At 40.7% G+C, this 15,738-nt stretch overlaps 1 protein-coding gene across 3 annotated transcripts in view; it reads left to right on the plus strand.

Annotated features, from left to right (window-relative positions):
- The window catches only part of FGF13 (fibroblast growth factor 13), a 211,141-nt gene that overhangs the window by 110,597 nt on the left and 84,806 nt on the right, over window positions 1-15,738 (plus strand). The gene's annotated exons all lie outside the window — the stretch shown is intronic.

The raw sequence follows: 15,738 nt of genomic DNA on the forward strand, positions 1-15,738 counted from the left end.
AATAAAGTTTGTTTGTTTCAGCTCTCATCATTACACACTGCCCTTTTTTTGGCTGCCAAAAGTTGCTTGCTACTTCAACAGCATCAATTGCTACTTAAACAGCATCAATTCCAAGCTGGTTCTTTGTAGTAACGTTTCTGAAGCTGCACTCTGCTGAAAGTAATGGCACTTAGGCTCGGATTCAGCTTGTCCCCAACACCTTTCACTCCATAAGGCTTCTGCATAGCGCTAGAGAATGCTCATGGCAGCTGTATTCGGCAAAGCAGGATGAAGTCTGTGTGTAATGCACGCCTGGTTGCATTTTGGAAAATGAAATGCATGCAGAGCAGAAAAAAATGAGTAGAATGTTTTTCCTTTTCAGAGAAAGCAAAGGTATGGTCTTTTCTCGTGCTGTGTTAACTGAGTTATTAATGCGGTATTCACATCTTTAACTTGTTGGTCTAGTGTACGTAAGATAAAGCCAAATTCTCTTTTTCTAAATATTTTATTGTTCCATGTGTGTTTTTCACTGTTGCTTCATATTCCAAGGCTTTAACTTTTTCAAAAGATCCAGCGTCTGCCCAGACAAGCGATGCTGCTGCCAGTAGATGTATGTTAAAATAAAACGTGTTTTTGTTCATAAAAATATATATAAATTTTGCTAAAATGGCATTTCTTTCTCACCTCACCAGAAATATCAAATCTGACACAAACACTGATGTAAGATGTGAGGGAGGTTTTTTGTTTCGGTGATATTGCAATTGAACATTAAAATTGGGTTTTGAAAGCACGGGGTCTAATTCTCCTCTCAGTCCTGGAGCTGCCTCAATAGGAGTTTTGATTTCATAATTCTGAATTCAATAAACATCGAGTAAAGCTGAATCCCGTAACACTCCTCTGGATTAACAAATATAATGAATTTCCTATCGTCTGTCAGGATGTGTGTTGTTTGTGGGTAAATGATGAGCCCAGAACTGTTCATGTCAAGATCCTGTAGGAAGATGATGACAGCTGAGCTGCGAAAGGTACTCAATATGCTTGGCAAATGCTGTGTTGTGAATTGAAGGTTCTACGTGAGCTCTAAAGAAAAATGTGCTCTGTATCAAACAGATTTGGTCTCCAAAGTTCACCTCGTTGACCCACGTACTGTATTTTACAATTTCTTTGTGCTCATGTAGAACTCCAGAAGAAGCTGATGGTCATTTCAGTGGAACTTATGCTGAGAGCTGGATTTCTCCTGGTGACTAGTTTAGCTATGATCACATGCGGTGGATAAATCCAGTTATGTGCTAATGACATGTTGAACAGGAAGATTTGTGCTGGGCCTTTTGTCTCCAGACTGTGTGTCTCCTGGGAACGTGGTTTGGTTCAGCACTGAGGATTTCAGGAGCTGCTGGGAGAAGCGTGCAAAGTACAGGCTCAAAGTGAAGACCTGGAGGCCATCAGATCTGCTGTGTTGTTGCCTGAAAGCCAGCGGTTGCTCTTCTTAGGTTCTCCATAAATCTCCATGCTGTCTCCTTCCAGCAGCTGTTATTCCCTCCGCAATGGCATATGGTATTGTTAATCATACTTACTGAAAATGTTTAGTTTTAAGAGGAAAACTTCTCATCTTTTACTGCAGTATAAGAGGATGAATGTTTCTTTTGCTTTCCCCTTTCCCCTTCTCCTTTCCTCCAGGAATTTTGCATTACTAACAGGGGAGGCCATGGTCATATTGACTTACCCTCCAATCAGCTGACTTGTGGGATATCATTTCAGTGGAATTTTTATTGTTGCATGATTTATACAAGTGTTTCTGAGAAATACACTTCTAGCATGAGAAAGAAAATATGTTTGTGTCCTTTTAGCCTCTGCTGCAACTCAGATTGCCTAGGGCTGCATTGGTCTTTTCCTTTGAAATCTGTACATGGGCTGACAGTGGTGTTGGACCTCCTGAAAAGACTGTGTGTCATCCTCAGTTATCCAAACGGTGCTATCAGTGTAAACAGGAAACAGTTGATTGAAGCCAATGGAGCAGCTGGCAGAAACCCTATCTGGATACTTCATAGTGGGAGCCCAGCAGTCAGTATCTCAGTTGTGCCATGAGGATGAATGAGGAAAAAAATGTTTAAGCCTTCTATGATAACACAATTTTCTCATCTTTGAAGGTACTGGGAAGTACAGGAGCAGAGGTGCTATCAGGAAACTTCCATTATGCCATTGTCCTATGAGAGGTTGTACGAAACACTGCAGACTTGAAAGACTCTTGAGAGAATACAAAAATGTACTTTTCTTTTTTTAACCTGCTGAACAATGAGGTAGGAACACGTAGCAATTCCTGCGTGTTTCTAGCACTGCAACTTATCTGAATGTTTAATGCTGAATTTCTTCTCTGCCCTTTAACCAGATTTTCAGGTAGGGTAAATGCTTGGGCCACTTCATTTATCACTTCAGGATTTGGATCCCCTAAGCACATGTGATTCTGTCAGGTAAAAGATTTTCTGGGCATTCTGAAGGAGCATTGGAGGAATGTTCTACTATTTGCTGATATACTTAAACAGTACCTCACTCTGGTATTTGAAATAGGTGGTTGGTCCATCAGACTCATTTCTTGTATCTCAAGCCCATTCCTAAAAGCAAGAGAAGGGATGAGAAAATGGATCTTTTTTTCCCAAAGTAGCCTGTCTTGGTTTCTCGTTCTTCTCCTGACACCCAACATGCCTGTTTGTAGTCTCAGCTTTTTCACAGCACCTGTGTGCATCAAATACCCCTTAGCAGAAAAGATTGATGTTGTTTGATATCGACCTGGAGGATGTATAAGAAATTCTTGGTCTGGTAACTATGGCAAACACAGCCTGTCTTAAGTAATAGATGTGGAAGGAAGGAGAGGAAGAATGGGAAATCAAATCAGTATTATCTTCCCAAAATGTGGGAATTCCACTTGGGTCCCATAACCAGCAGGGTGATGTGTCAGTCTGGGCCACAGTTCAGATAAGAAGCTGTGTTTCCTAATGCTAGAAGATACTCTGGACTAAGTTAAAAGATGAACTTCTGCTTCATTCTGCATTTCAGCTCTGTTTTCTCAGTCATTCTACCGTTGACAATGCTGTGGATCTCTGAATTGCAATAAAACAAGAGGAGCAGAAATCTTTACCTGAACACGAGGTCCTGTGGGCATTGAGTACTGAGTACAATTACATCCAAGCAGCAGCAACATACAGGCTGTTTTTGTAGCTTCCTTCAAGCCAGCAACACAGTGCTAGCAGGAGAAGGGCCATCTGAAGTACATTTTGCAGCTATTTGTTCTCTTAAATAGTTTAAACATAAGCTGCTGCTATCTGTATAAAACATGGTTACATAAAAAGAAGTCTGCTCCTGGAAAACTAATTTGAGTTGTGTTATTACATCCAGAGGAGAGGAAATAATGAGAGAAATATTTTTTAAAAACATCCATTGGTTAGTCACAGGCACATAATCAGGAGTCTTGGCCTCTTGCCCACAGTTCTGTTTTCACGTGGTTTGATTTTTGGGTTGTTTTTTTTTTTTTTTTTTACCTACTTTTTTTTTTTTTTTTTGTAACATTTAGTCTCCCTCCAGGCATACATAACCTTTTTACACAAAATAGCAGGCAAGCATCACAAAATCTCTATTGGGTATAGGGAGAAAGAAATCTGGGATAGCAGCTGGTAATGAGCAAAGGCAGCTTTCCTTAACCAACAGGAAATCTGATTAGATAGAAGATGTTAAGGATGCTAATGGGAAGCAAGCAGCTTCGCCGTTGCCCTTGACGATGGCTTGTTATCTGGGTCCTGAGCAATGGGATGAGTAGGGGGTGAGGAGGAGGTAGGGCACCAAAGCACATTAATGTGGAAGCTTGCCTTCCCTGTGTGCATACAGTTTTGTCACCGACAGAAATTCTGGAGCCTTCATGTTGTCATACCGAATGTCCCTTCAGTGTTTCAAGTGTTACATCACTGCTGATAGTCCTGGTACTTGGCACTCTAATTATACGCTTTTTCTTCCAGACCAAATCAGGCCAATTAACTTGGCTCACTCATTGGATTGTATTAATACATGTGCATTTCTGTGCTTTGGAGAACAAGAAGGGGAGGAGAACCTGTATTTTGAATCGTTGAGAACTGTGAGAGGTTTTTAACTTCATAAATTGTTCAGAGCTGGAAAAGACTTAGTATTCCAGTGGAGGATAATAGATATGAACAATGTGAGCCACACCTCATGCCTGAGGTGTTCAGAGCCAGCACACGTGGCCATGAGACACCGAGAAGGGCTTCAGCATCTGTTGTGCAGGACCAACAGCTGCCTGGAAGGGACACACTGGGTCACTGGATAAGGAAGGGCTCCTTACCCTCTCAGTCGTCCTGTGGGCAATGCGTGGCTTTCCCTCTGCCTTGAGTCCTGGCTTTGGCAAGAAGAAGCAGTGAGAGGTGCCAGAAGCTTGTCCAATACTACAGGAAAGTAAGCTCTAAATTCTGTGTCTCTGGATACATGTGGAACTGCTGCAGCTATGGGACCGTATCTGTTATGAAGGATGATCTAAAAGGAGTGGTACAGACCACAAAAGCCAAAGGTCTGAAGCTGCTGCAGTTGTAATGGCTTTTTCTCCCAAAAGAGAAACCAACTTTGGCTCGAGTGATTAAATGATAACCTTCTATTTCATGGCAATGGGAGGCAGTTGACAACAGCACTCTTATTTTTTTCAGATGCTGAGTACATAAAGCAGAGCAGCTCAATTCTGTGAGTGGCTGAGCCCTTTTGCCCTGATCCCCCAAAGCCTTTAAGCACATGATTAACTTTTAAGTTATGAGTGAACCCAGCAGAGTCAAAGGGAATGGGACGTGTTTAATGAGCTTACCTGAATACAGGCTGGGCCTGACTTTGGTTCAGGCGCCAGCAGAACAAATCCAGAATAATTCCACCAGAATCCAAGATTTACTCAAAATATTTACTTGTCTGATCAGGCCCCCTTTGTGGAGTTTAATTTGATTTCTTCTTCTCCTTAGTTTATATGGTCCTTGTTGCTACAGCCACTCAAGGCTGAGCATGCTTGTCCTCACGGCACTCCTGTGAAGAAGGGAAGTTTAATGTTTCCCAGTAGAAAGAGGGAAGTGAAGGACTTGATTCTCAAAGCTATTTGGACATCTCATCAGCGTTAGTATCAATAACACTCCTACTGAATCAGCCAAGCGTTAAGTACTTAACTTTATCTTCTGAAGAGTTTGGGGGGTGACACTCCTAACTGTGCAGAGCTGGAAATCTCACATCTCCTTAGATTTACACTTGGAATATGAGATTTTCATCTTTCTCTTTGGCAGCAGCTCTGCATCAGTGGAGATGCTTCAGCTTCCCTTCCTGCCTTCCTCTCACCTCCTGCTGAGCACCAAAACAAGGGATGGGGAGAGGGCACAAGGAGCATCCAGCATGACCAGGTTCCTATTTCAGCTTTTCCCTTACACCGTGTTATACTACTTTTTTCATTTTCTATGCTTTGCTTACTTTTCAACAAGTACTTGGCTCTACAGTTAGTCTTTATGCATCCAGCTGTGTGCTGTCTTACAGAAAACACCTCCTTCTAAGGTGGCTTATTTAAAAAATAAGGTTGTTATTCCCTGTTTAAAGCCATGGGCAGGAGTATCTCATTGTTGATAAAATATCTCTATCAGAACAGATGAAAATAAAATAGAAGGAATAAAGTAGCCCAGGCACCATCTCTCTGCTAGAAGTAGAATTTCATGCTCAGATGTGCTGCTGCTCACAGAGGCGGAGTTCAGCTGGTGTTCAGCATCAGTGCTCAAGTGCTCAACATCAGTGCTCAGGTGCTCACCCTGTGTCAGAGAGGTTTGTATAAGTAATGGCAATAGGAGCAGCCTTAGTGCTTTCATTTCGAGACTGGATTTTAATTCTCAAGCTGGAGCTGGCCTAGTTGCTGAGCAGAACCTAGAGAGAGCTCTTACCTGCCTGTGTGCTCTTAGAGGCAAATGTTTTATTGGTGACATTTGCTATTTTGCTCTCATCTCAGAATAAATATTCATTATGGAGACAGTATCTGACACTTAGCATATCCAAAGTAGGATATTTAGACCAAATGAGTCACACGGATGCGCTTTTCTCATCCTGTCTTTCAAAGGACTCAGAGCTTCAAAGAATGCTCCTTGTACGGAGGTAGGCCTTTGTCTTGCTATTTTTTCCCTTCATGATTCTCCTGAGGACGCATCAGATTTCACTCTTCAAACTGTCCTCATTTTAAATCAGTTGATGTAGTTCTTTATTAATAATAAAGGTTCTTCTTTGTACCTTATTCAACTACACGGTTCGTCATAATTATTGCACGACTCTTCATCAGCGGTAATGTCAGTAGTATTTAAATATTGACCTTTGGATTGAGAACACACCAATTCCTCATGCTGTTCTAGATTAGAACAACTCCAGAAACAAATTGTTGTTAAACTTTTTAGCTGCTACTGTAAAGTTTGTTCCTTTCCCAAGATAATAATTTACCAAACCATTTAGGCATGGTGCAGTAGAGCAAACTACAGAGATCCCCTAGCTGCTGTCCCACATCTACGCAGCCCAGTGCATAGCTGTGTAAGGGTTATAATTTTTTCAGCAAAAACCGGCTTGAGTTGTTCACAGTGTTATGCTGCAGCTTTTGGTTTCGGGATTAGCTCAGCTGATACCTAACTCAGGGTTTTCTGCTTTGTTCTGTTGGCAATCTGAACCCTTGGTAACTGATACGTCTGAATGAACAGGAGTGAAGGCAAAGCAAATGTCAGGATTGATCAGAAAGTCTTAACAGACTCCTCACCTCTAGGATTGTCAGGAGAAGAAAAGTTGTGTGTTAGCACTGAAGTCAGATTGCTGTTACTTAATCCTGCACACCCCAGGGGGATGGGGGTCCACTTCGAAGGATGTCCATAAAGAGGCTGAGCTTAGGGTATGCGAAGAGTGGCAGAAGAGCTTTGTTAATGCCTTTAAGCTAGAAGATAAGGAGATTAGGTCTTTTTCTAAACTGTGTTATTGCACACTGCATATTTGTCCTCCATATTAGTAATGAAACATTCCCAGTACAAGACAGTCCTTCAACACTGGCACTTAGACACTTGCTGGGGTCCAGTTTGAGTGCTCTCAAGAACATTGAAAAGGTCCTCTGTTACAACAGGATTGGATGCTAGATGCATCAGCATGTTTCTCCTGAAGGCAAATAGGTTTCCTTTGCCTGCTCATTTCTGCCTGCCTGGCCAGCTTTGTGCCTGGCTGAGAGGCCCACATCCTTCATGTCTTTGTGCTTTTGGGGAAGTCTGCCTTCTTGGAAAGGTACACACTTCAAACTCAGTCTGGTCTCCATGTGCTTTATGTGCTACATATTGATTGATTCAGATGTATGGTGAGCCTGCTATGCAGCAGTGTGGAGTAGTGTTCTTTTATGGTTGCATAAGCAGATAACTTTTGGCAATAACATTATTGTCTCTATTTATTTTTCTTTGTTTTTCTTCAGCAAAGCTGAAGAAACTACAGCTGTTTATCCCAGACATCAGTGAGCACAACGGAGGTCCAAAGATTGCAGAAGGCCAGAGTTTTTCTAGAACGCTTATATAAAATTGCTGAATGCTTTTGCATTCAGTTTGGGGGAAATCAGTTCCCAGAATCTTGCAAATTCTTTTTTTTTTTTTTTTTTTTTTGCCTGCTGGTATCTATCTACAAAGGTTTCCTGCTGTGTGCAAATTCTTTGATTTTGCTTATATGTTAGTTAAGGAAAAAAAAAAAAAAGCCTTTTCCAGCATGGTGCAAAATATTTGCTATCTTCTTTTAAGTTAATCCTTGTCCTCCAGGACAGAAAGGTGTTCTACCAAGCACGACCCATTCAGGAAGACTGAGCAGGTGATTGCTGAGTATTGATCCCAGTGTGCTTCTTTGTTTTTGTCTGCCATATATTTGGAAATAGTGAGGCAGACAGACCTTTTTTTCTGAAAGGCTAAGATTATGGACAAGGTTGGTTAAACCCTAAAGATTACAAGAGATGTAAACATCTCACCTACAGATGTATAATCAGCATGTGGCTTTATATCCTCTTCAAATGACACGATGTTCCTTCCTTGAACTCAGTGAGTGCATTTTCGAAACATGAAGAAGTCCTTTCTCAGGTGTCTTGGATGCTCCTGATCTAAAGTTAGCTGTATGCCACATGTTTCAGGTAAATGAAATAATTCTTACAATATTGATTGGCAATAACATTATAGTGTATGACACTGGCCATGGATAAAAAATATATGTTGCTAGTTACATCAAAGTTCAAGTCAAAACAAACTTTCCTTTGATGATGAAGAACTTTTTTTTTATGATATGCAGTTGCCACTAAAGAGGAAGTTATATATTCTCTTAAGTTCAGATGGATGTCCTACTTGAAAAATTCCTTTGTCCCTTGATAGTTTTCCTGCAAATAACAGACAAGGAGGTTATGTAAAATCACTTGTCTACTGGGTTGTTGAGCAAGCTGCCTTCAAGGCATGCTGATTAGCTCTGTGTCACCTGAGGAAGGCTAAACAGATCACTGTAAAGTTCTCAAGTTAATGTTGACTCTTCTTTTAAGGTGACAACCTCCTAAGCAAAAATTAGCAGGTTATTGTAAAGATTTCTCTTGGCTGCTTCTTTGGCATTCATGTATATACTTTCCAAAGGATGCTCATTTTGTGTGTAAATAGTACTTTTCTCAAATTCAGAATACAAGAGAACATTCTTTAGGACATGATGGCAGTGGGTGCTCAGCTTGTGAGGGCTGATACCATTGGGAACCATGAGGACTCTGATGAGTTGATGGGTAATTTTCTGCTAAACACACTTTTGAAGATAAACTGTTTTTTCATTTGCTGAAACATGCTAGAACCCCATTCCTATTAATTTTAATTTAAAGCAAGTTGCAAAAAAGAAAAAAAAAAAAAGATGGAGGAGAGATTGGGATGACAAATTATGGGAGGAGAATGAATATGAAGAAGACTCTTCTGGATGGAAACATGAAAGTAAGTGAAAGGACAAAGACAGGACAGAGGTCTCTACAGAAAGAAAAAAGAATTAATTAAGCAGCTGTAACTTTGTTTTGAATAATGTTGTGTTTATTATGTCAGCATTACCAGAAAAAAACGGTCTGCTCTTCTTGTGTTGTTCGGCATCACACTGAGAAGATCCAACCATGTGGACCAGCAGCTCAGGGCACAGCAGCTTCTTCTCTAACTCTACGTTCACAGCTCTGAGAATACTTCCGTGTGTATGGGATGATCTGTTCATCTAAACAGTGGATCCTAAGCACACAAGTAGTTTTCCACACCCTCAGGCTCAAGAAAATTAACGTCAGCTCGAGAAAAAGAATGAAGTGCGTTGACTTCTGAAGAATGCCACCAGCTTACATCTGATCAGGTTTGCTCATGGATGGACTCTTTAATTAGCACACATAAATGACAGAATTGTTAGTCTAAGAGGCTACCTGAGAAAACCACGGAGTAGCACTTGAACAGTTTGTTCCTGATCTTGTCTTTCCTATAGGAGATTTTGTGCTACTGCCTCAACAGAATTGAAAAGATGCCTTTTAAAAACTAATGTCTCAAAAGGACATCTTAAAAAAAAAATCTCCAGCCAGGTTTTTTTTTCAGTGGCACTTTTTTTTTTTTTTTTTTTTTTTTTTGGAGTTTTATAGACAACTTTTAAAGTCATCCTGTTGAGATGGATGCTGGCCTACATTTTTCATTTTTCATCATAGGTCCTTGGCTGGATTCTTATTTATGGATAAAATTGGAATTCAGTCAACCTGGGATGGATGCAGGGAGAGTGGTTGTTGGCTTCAGGTCAATTTATCATCCAAGTGCTGCAATACATCCCCAAAGATTTCACCACATACATTTGAAAGGCAGCAGTGACTGAACTTGGTGTTGCAGGGGAGTTCTATATTTAGTCCTGCTCTCTTGCAAGGAGCTGTTTCCTGTTCAGGTGCCAAACTCCCTACCTCTGTTCCTTTTTTTTCCCCCCCTAGCAATCTTTCTGTATATCCTGTGTTTCCTCAGTCATTCTGTTTCCCTGCAAGTCATTATCTAAGCTCAGTCTATTCTTGCTCTATGAAGTCCATCTTCTTTTTCTTTAGTGCTGGGGAAAGAAATACGGGAGGCAGAAGGTGGCTGGGGAAAGAGCATGCAGTAAAATGCTGTCAGCTTAGAAAGAAAGCTTAAGTTAAAAGTTTCAGTTGTACTGATGTGCTTCATGATGGGACACGGAAGGATCAAGACTGACTTTGCAGCTGGTAGTTAGAGCAAATTCACAGATAGTTTACTTTATGGTCTTTAAAAATCATACAGACAATGTTGGAGACTATGGGTTAGCTGATGTCTAATTTCTCCATCACTGCAGTAAACAGCACTGGTTATTTGCTACTAATATAACTCGTTCAGATTGGCATTGCCTCATTTGAAGTCAGCGAATCTGGAAGCTGTGAAACAAAAGGAATGGCAGGTGTTAGCTGAGGACCTGACTCCCAGTGTTTTCTCCTAACTTCCTGAGAGACTTAACGACTCAAGGTTGGTTTTATTTGTGGTGCTGCCAGAAGTTCTAGGAATCCTCTGACACTCCATTAAGCTCAGCTGCAGTGAAGGTCCTACAAGGAACAAGTGATAATGGCTTTGCTTGCTTCGGCTACTCCAAACAGCACTTCTTCTCAGCAGTCTATTAAAACCAAGTGAGAGGGGTGGAAGAGGAAATATGCACAAAATGGAGAGATCTTATCTGAAAGTTTGTCTTCTGCAGCTTCTGAGGGAGTCTGTAACATGTACCTTGAAGACTTAGGAAGAAAGTGCTTTCATAATATTTTTTTTTAATTAAAAAAAATTATAGAAATACAGTTCACCAAAAAAAGGGATGTAACTGTGCCACGTAACTGCATAGATCACGTTTCATTAGAAACTTTGTATTGAGAGAATTGATTACTTCCATTTGGAGTCTCAATTCAGTTGAGAAAGTAATTTCTACATTTTTCTTTTTATTCCTAAAGGCTCTGCTTTCTGCTTTTGATACATAAAGAACTGGAAACAGTTATAAACTTGAGACAACCTAAACCTTAATTGCTGTTAAAATCTATGTTCCTAAATGGCTTCTGGGTATGAGGTGACGTTGAGTTGTGCAGTTTCTCCCTTAATGACCTCTGCTGGTTGTACTTGCTGAGCTTCTCTCTGCTGAGGAGATGTAGCTTAGTGGTCATGTAGTGGGGAGGGCAGCTGAGTGCAGCCATCGCTAATATTTAATGCTTGAGAAACTGTGAGAATAGGTCAGTGCTGCTGCTTTAGCTGTGTGAAAGTCTCCTGAGCAGTTGCAGCAATCTTCATTGGAATCTTCCTAGGGAGATATTTTGTTGTCTATAGAAATGTCTCTCGTTTTAAGCCATCTCATCCTCCACTTTCTATAATAACCAAACTCTAAGCCAAGCTGGAAAATTATCGCACTCTTCCAAAACAGTTTTCTTGTTCCTTCTGCATGAGGACTCCATCTATTTTCTTTTTGAAAAAAAAAAAAACAAAAAACCCACCATGTGTTGTATTCGCAGTCCATGCAAAGTCCACCTTTTTTAATCCCATCTATCCAAAGGTGTAACTTTCCACAGGTTGAAAAGTTCTTTCCTTGGATAAAAAAAATATATATTTTTAATTTCTTCAAAAAGAAAAAAAATGACTAGAATAGGAAAACCAGTGAATTTTCTTGGTCTCTTTTACTGCTCATCTCATTTGAAAAAATGCCCAAACTGTGTTCCCATGTCCACATCCAATCAGTAAGTTCAAGTCATGCTGCATATGAACAAATACAGGTAAAGATCTCTAGCCTCATTTGCTCGTATGCAGAGAACATTCACTCTGATACGGTAGTATTTGGCAGAGAGAATGACATCAATTTAAAATTAGTAAGTTCAAACTATGAATGAAGGAATGAATGGCTAAGAAATTGAAGTACATCAGAAAATGAGAGTGTAATTCCTTGTCTTTTACACAATTCATATTTTTAACCCCTTGGATGCCAGGAGTTCATGGCCTGGAAGTTGAAAGATTAACCAACAGAAGCACTGGGAGATGTCCCCTTCACGGAGAAGAGGCTGCTGTGCTTACTGACTGCCACTGGCATGGATTCAGCTTAAAAAGATTCAACGTTGACTGACTGGGTAGGATACCCTGCAGCAGTAATTGCTGTATTCCCAGAGCACCGTATTTCCGCTTAAGGATGTGATTTCATTAAGGTAATAGGTTTGGTTCATATTGGTGCTAGATCACTGACACCTTTGGAAGGAGCCTTTCAGTGACCTTAAATTATTATTTTAAGAATGTTTATCGCCTTTTAGTTTCCTTTGCTCTGAGAGCAAATAGAAGTCAGGTGTATTCGGGCTGCATACGTCCTTAATAATTAACAGATATGTGAAATGGCTTCAGACAGTCTGGAGATTTTATTTTTTTTTTTGTAGCTTCTGTTCTATAATTAAGTTATTAGTGTTGAATAAGTATAAGTTGAATAAATATAGAACACTATATTATAGTGTTCTATAATATAAGCTATTAGTGTTGAATAAAGGGAGGGCCAGAAGTCTGCTCTTCTTTCTTACCATGAATGAAGGAATAGCAGTGCAGAGAACAGATTAGATTCTGCACTGTATGTCAAATTGTTCTTCGCGGCAAAACTACTTGATGAGGACAATTAATGCAGAGGTGTTGTGACTAGGTGTAAAAAGTGCTGAACGGTGTCGTGTTTCTAATAAGTGCTGTGGGTTCACATCTCCTGTTAAGCAGTGGGAGCTGGGGATTTAACAAGGGAAAAAAGATCTTTCTGTGTGTGAATTGTGTATGAACTGAGCAGCAGTCTGCATAGAAGAGTATTACAGCAGGAAGTTCGGAGCTCACCTCACCCACAAAGCACTGTAGTAAAGTTTCCTCTTGGATTTCAAGCCTGAGAAGATTAGATCTTTTTGGATTGCGAGTGGGCTGACTCAGAGTGGAAAAGACATTAGATCATCTGAATGATGGAGGCCACAGAATCTATTCCAGACTGTAGTATTAAGCATGGCTCTTTGACTCAATATATCTCTTTGAAAGACAACTCATCTTCGAGAAGTAAGAGATTAAAATCCATTTTTTTCTATTAGTAATTTGCTAATAACCTTTCTTTCAAAATAAATGTTCCTTGGACACAGAATTAAACAGGGTGCAGCTTGAAGAACTTACATATATTGCATTAAAAAGTCTTTTCCTGATGATAGATTTTCTTCTCAAAAGAAATTGCTCCGAAACATGATTGCAACCACTAACACTTACCATAAAATTTCCTTTGTCTTACCTATATTTTAATTCTGTTTCCTAGGTGGACAAAGTTTTGAAGTATTTGAAGAAACCCATACAGATTTTATTAGAATATAGTTAAGCAGCATTGCACGTGAATGGCAAATTGTGTTGAGTTCCATAGGAGAGCCCAACTACATTTGCTCCAGCTGCAGAGCTCCTGTCCTGGGGCAGCTTCACCATGGAGAGGTGGAATGCCATCCACAGGGAGGGGTGCAGCCTTTGGGCTGCTTCCAGCAATGCCTCTATCAGTCTTCAGACAGGACCAAGGCAGCAGGAAATGCTTGAGGGATGGCGTGTTAGTGAAAGTCCTCCCGTGCCAAGGTCTCTTCCACGAGGAAGACACAGACACGTCCTCCAGTCAGGACTGAAGTGCTTTTTGGCATCTGAAGGACTGAAAGAAACAAAACTGTTCTCTCCTGGAGCAAAGCCATTCTTAAATTTGGTTTTAACGGTGTGTCATTTTTTATTTCTTGTTTTCCCTTCTCCTCCATTTTAAAAGTAGATAAATACAGTGTAAGGAATTCAGCGCTCTGAAAATGGTCCTGTAAGCACTGGGACCAGAGAGACGAGGTATGGGCAGGCCTTCCCTACAGATTCCCAAACCTGGGCATAATAGATCATATAAATTGAGAACAATCCCCTTTCCAAGATCATAATTGTACTCAGTGATTACCGACCACCGTGTGTACAGGGAATGTTGTCAGAATACTGTGGCCCTCAAAAACCTCCTGTAGGTTTACCAACACGAGGCATTTGTTATCTCTTCCAAGCCTTCTGTCTTGATATCCCCCTCTGTACATCTCTGGCATGCGAAGAAGACTCAGCCTTTGCTATGCTCGTATTTCCCCGAGAGATTGGAGCAGCCAAATTGCATATAGATCAGGGTTATGCAGGATGAGGAGGTGGGGAGAGTCAGGGAAAGAGGCCACGTATGGTTCAGATTTAATGGTGTGGTGAATTAGGAGTAACTAATTGGAGTGGTGTAATTAATGAGAGTTAATCAAAGCAGGGAAACGTGCATATTTACTGCGGAGTTATTAATGTTTTGTTATCAAATAAAATTCGGATGCTGGCAAATTCTAAGATGTTTGACGATTTGTTTTAAAATCACACAGGTTTGAAACCCCGTCCCCCAAATTTGCAACAAATTGAAGTGTAAGAAATTGGCACAAATGAGCACATAGCTACAAGGCAAAGGGAACGCTGTACAACCAGTGAACAAGCAAGGGAATTGCCTTTTAAATTTGTTTTAACAAAGGAAACTGTTATATCAGGGATGCTAGAGCAGCTGCACGCATGGTGATTTATATGATCATGTAAAGTACTGACCACTGAAAACCTTTAGCTATGAGCAAGCAATGGAGTTGGAGAAATATGCATTAAGTGTTGCATTGAACTGATCAAAGACTGATCAGAAATAAATACAAAGTGTTACTTGAGCCATTTTGCATGATTCACATTGGGGCACAATGGCTTTTTGTCATATAAAAATGTCTTGATTAATCATATGGAAAAGTAGGCTTTAGTTTTACAAATGGTACTGAGTGGAGAGTCAAGTAGATAATGAGAAACAATTTAATCTGATACAAGAGGAGGATTAATTTGAGTACCTGGGTTGTAACAGGGCAGCACAGCTCAATGCAGACAAATGAAAAATAATAAGCTTAGGATTCTTTAGGAGTAAAGAATTCCTAATAAATGACTACTCAGTGAGGTGCTGCAGCAAGCTGACTCAGGGAAAAAGAAGAGAAGTTACTTTAGAAAACTTGCCTACTCAGCAGCAAAGGCGGAGGCAGGAAATGGGCTGTCAGGCTGCTGCTGCTGAAGGGGAATAGCAGAGGGCTTCCAGCTTTGTGGTAGCACTCAGCAGCATGGTGTCATGCTGTGGGAATGGGGTGGTGTGGGTATGGCACGGCTCGGTGCCATGGTGGGCATGGGCACGTTGGGTATCCAGCCCTGGTGGATGGCTCTGTGCATGGGGCTTTCAGCTTGCCCCAGAAGTACATGCTCTACCCTTCCCAAAGGAGCAAAAAAGGGAGCTGCTGAGCTGTGACAAAGCCTGGGTGTCCTTTATTTCTGTGGATCAAATTGCGCGCATCAGTTTGAGTGCATGAATGCCCAAGCAGGTTTGCTTATACCCTCTTTTCCTGCTAATTACATTTTTATGGCTTTAGAATTCCAAAGCAAACTTTATTTTTATAAAGCCTTGTGCATGTCTAATGAGAGCCTTGACATGAAAGCTTTCTCCATCCACAGGTACCTTGGGAATCCAGAGAGTGTAGGAGCCCTGCTGCTCTAGGAGACATTTTTCAATTATGCATTTTTTCGTCATGATCTTCTAAATCACAGTAACCCAGAATGAGTTTAACATGGTCCTGTAATTACTAAACCTTGTTCTGCCTTTTCACCTTCT

Source organism: Phasianus colchicus, chromosome 14 (genome assembly GCF_987193195.1).
Source record: "Phasianus colchicus chromosome 14, bPhaCol1.hap1.1, whole genome shotgun sequence".
NCBI classification, from domain to species: Eukaryota; Metazoa; Chordata; class Aves; order Galliformes; family Phasianidae; genus Phasianus; species Phasianus colchicus.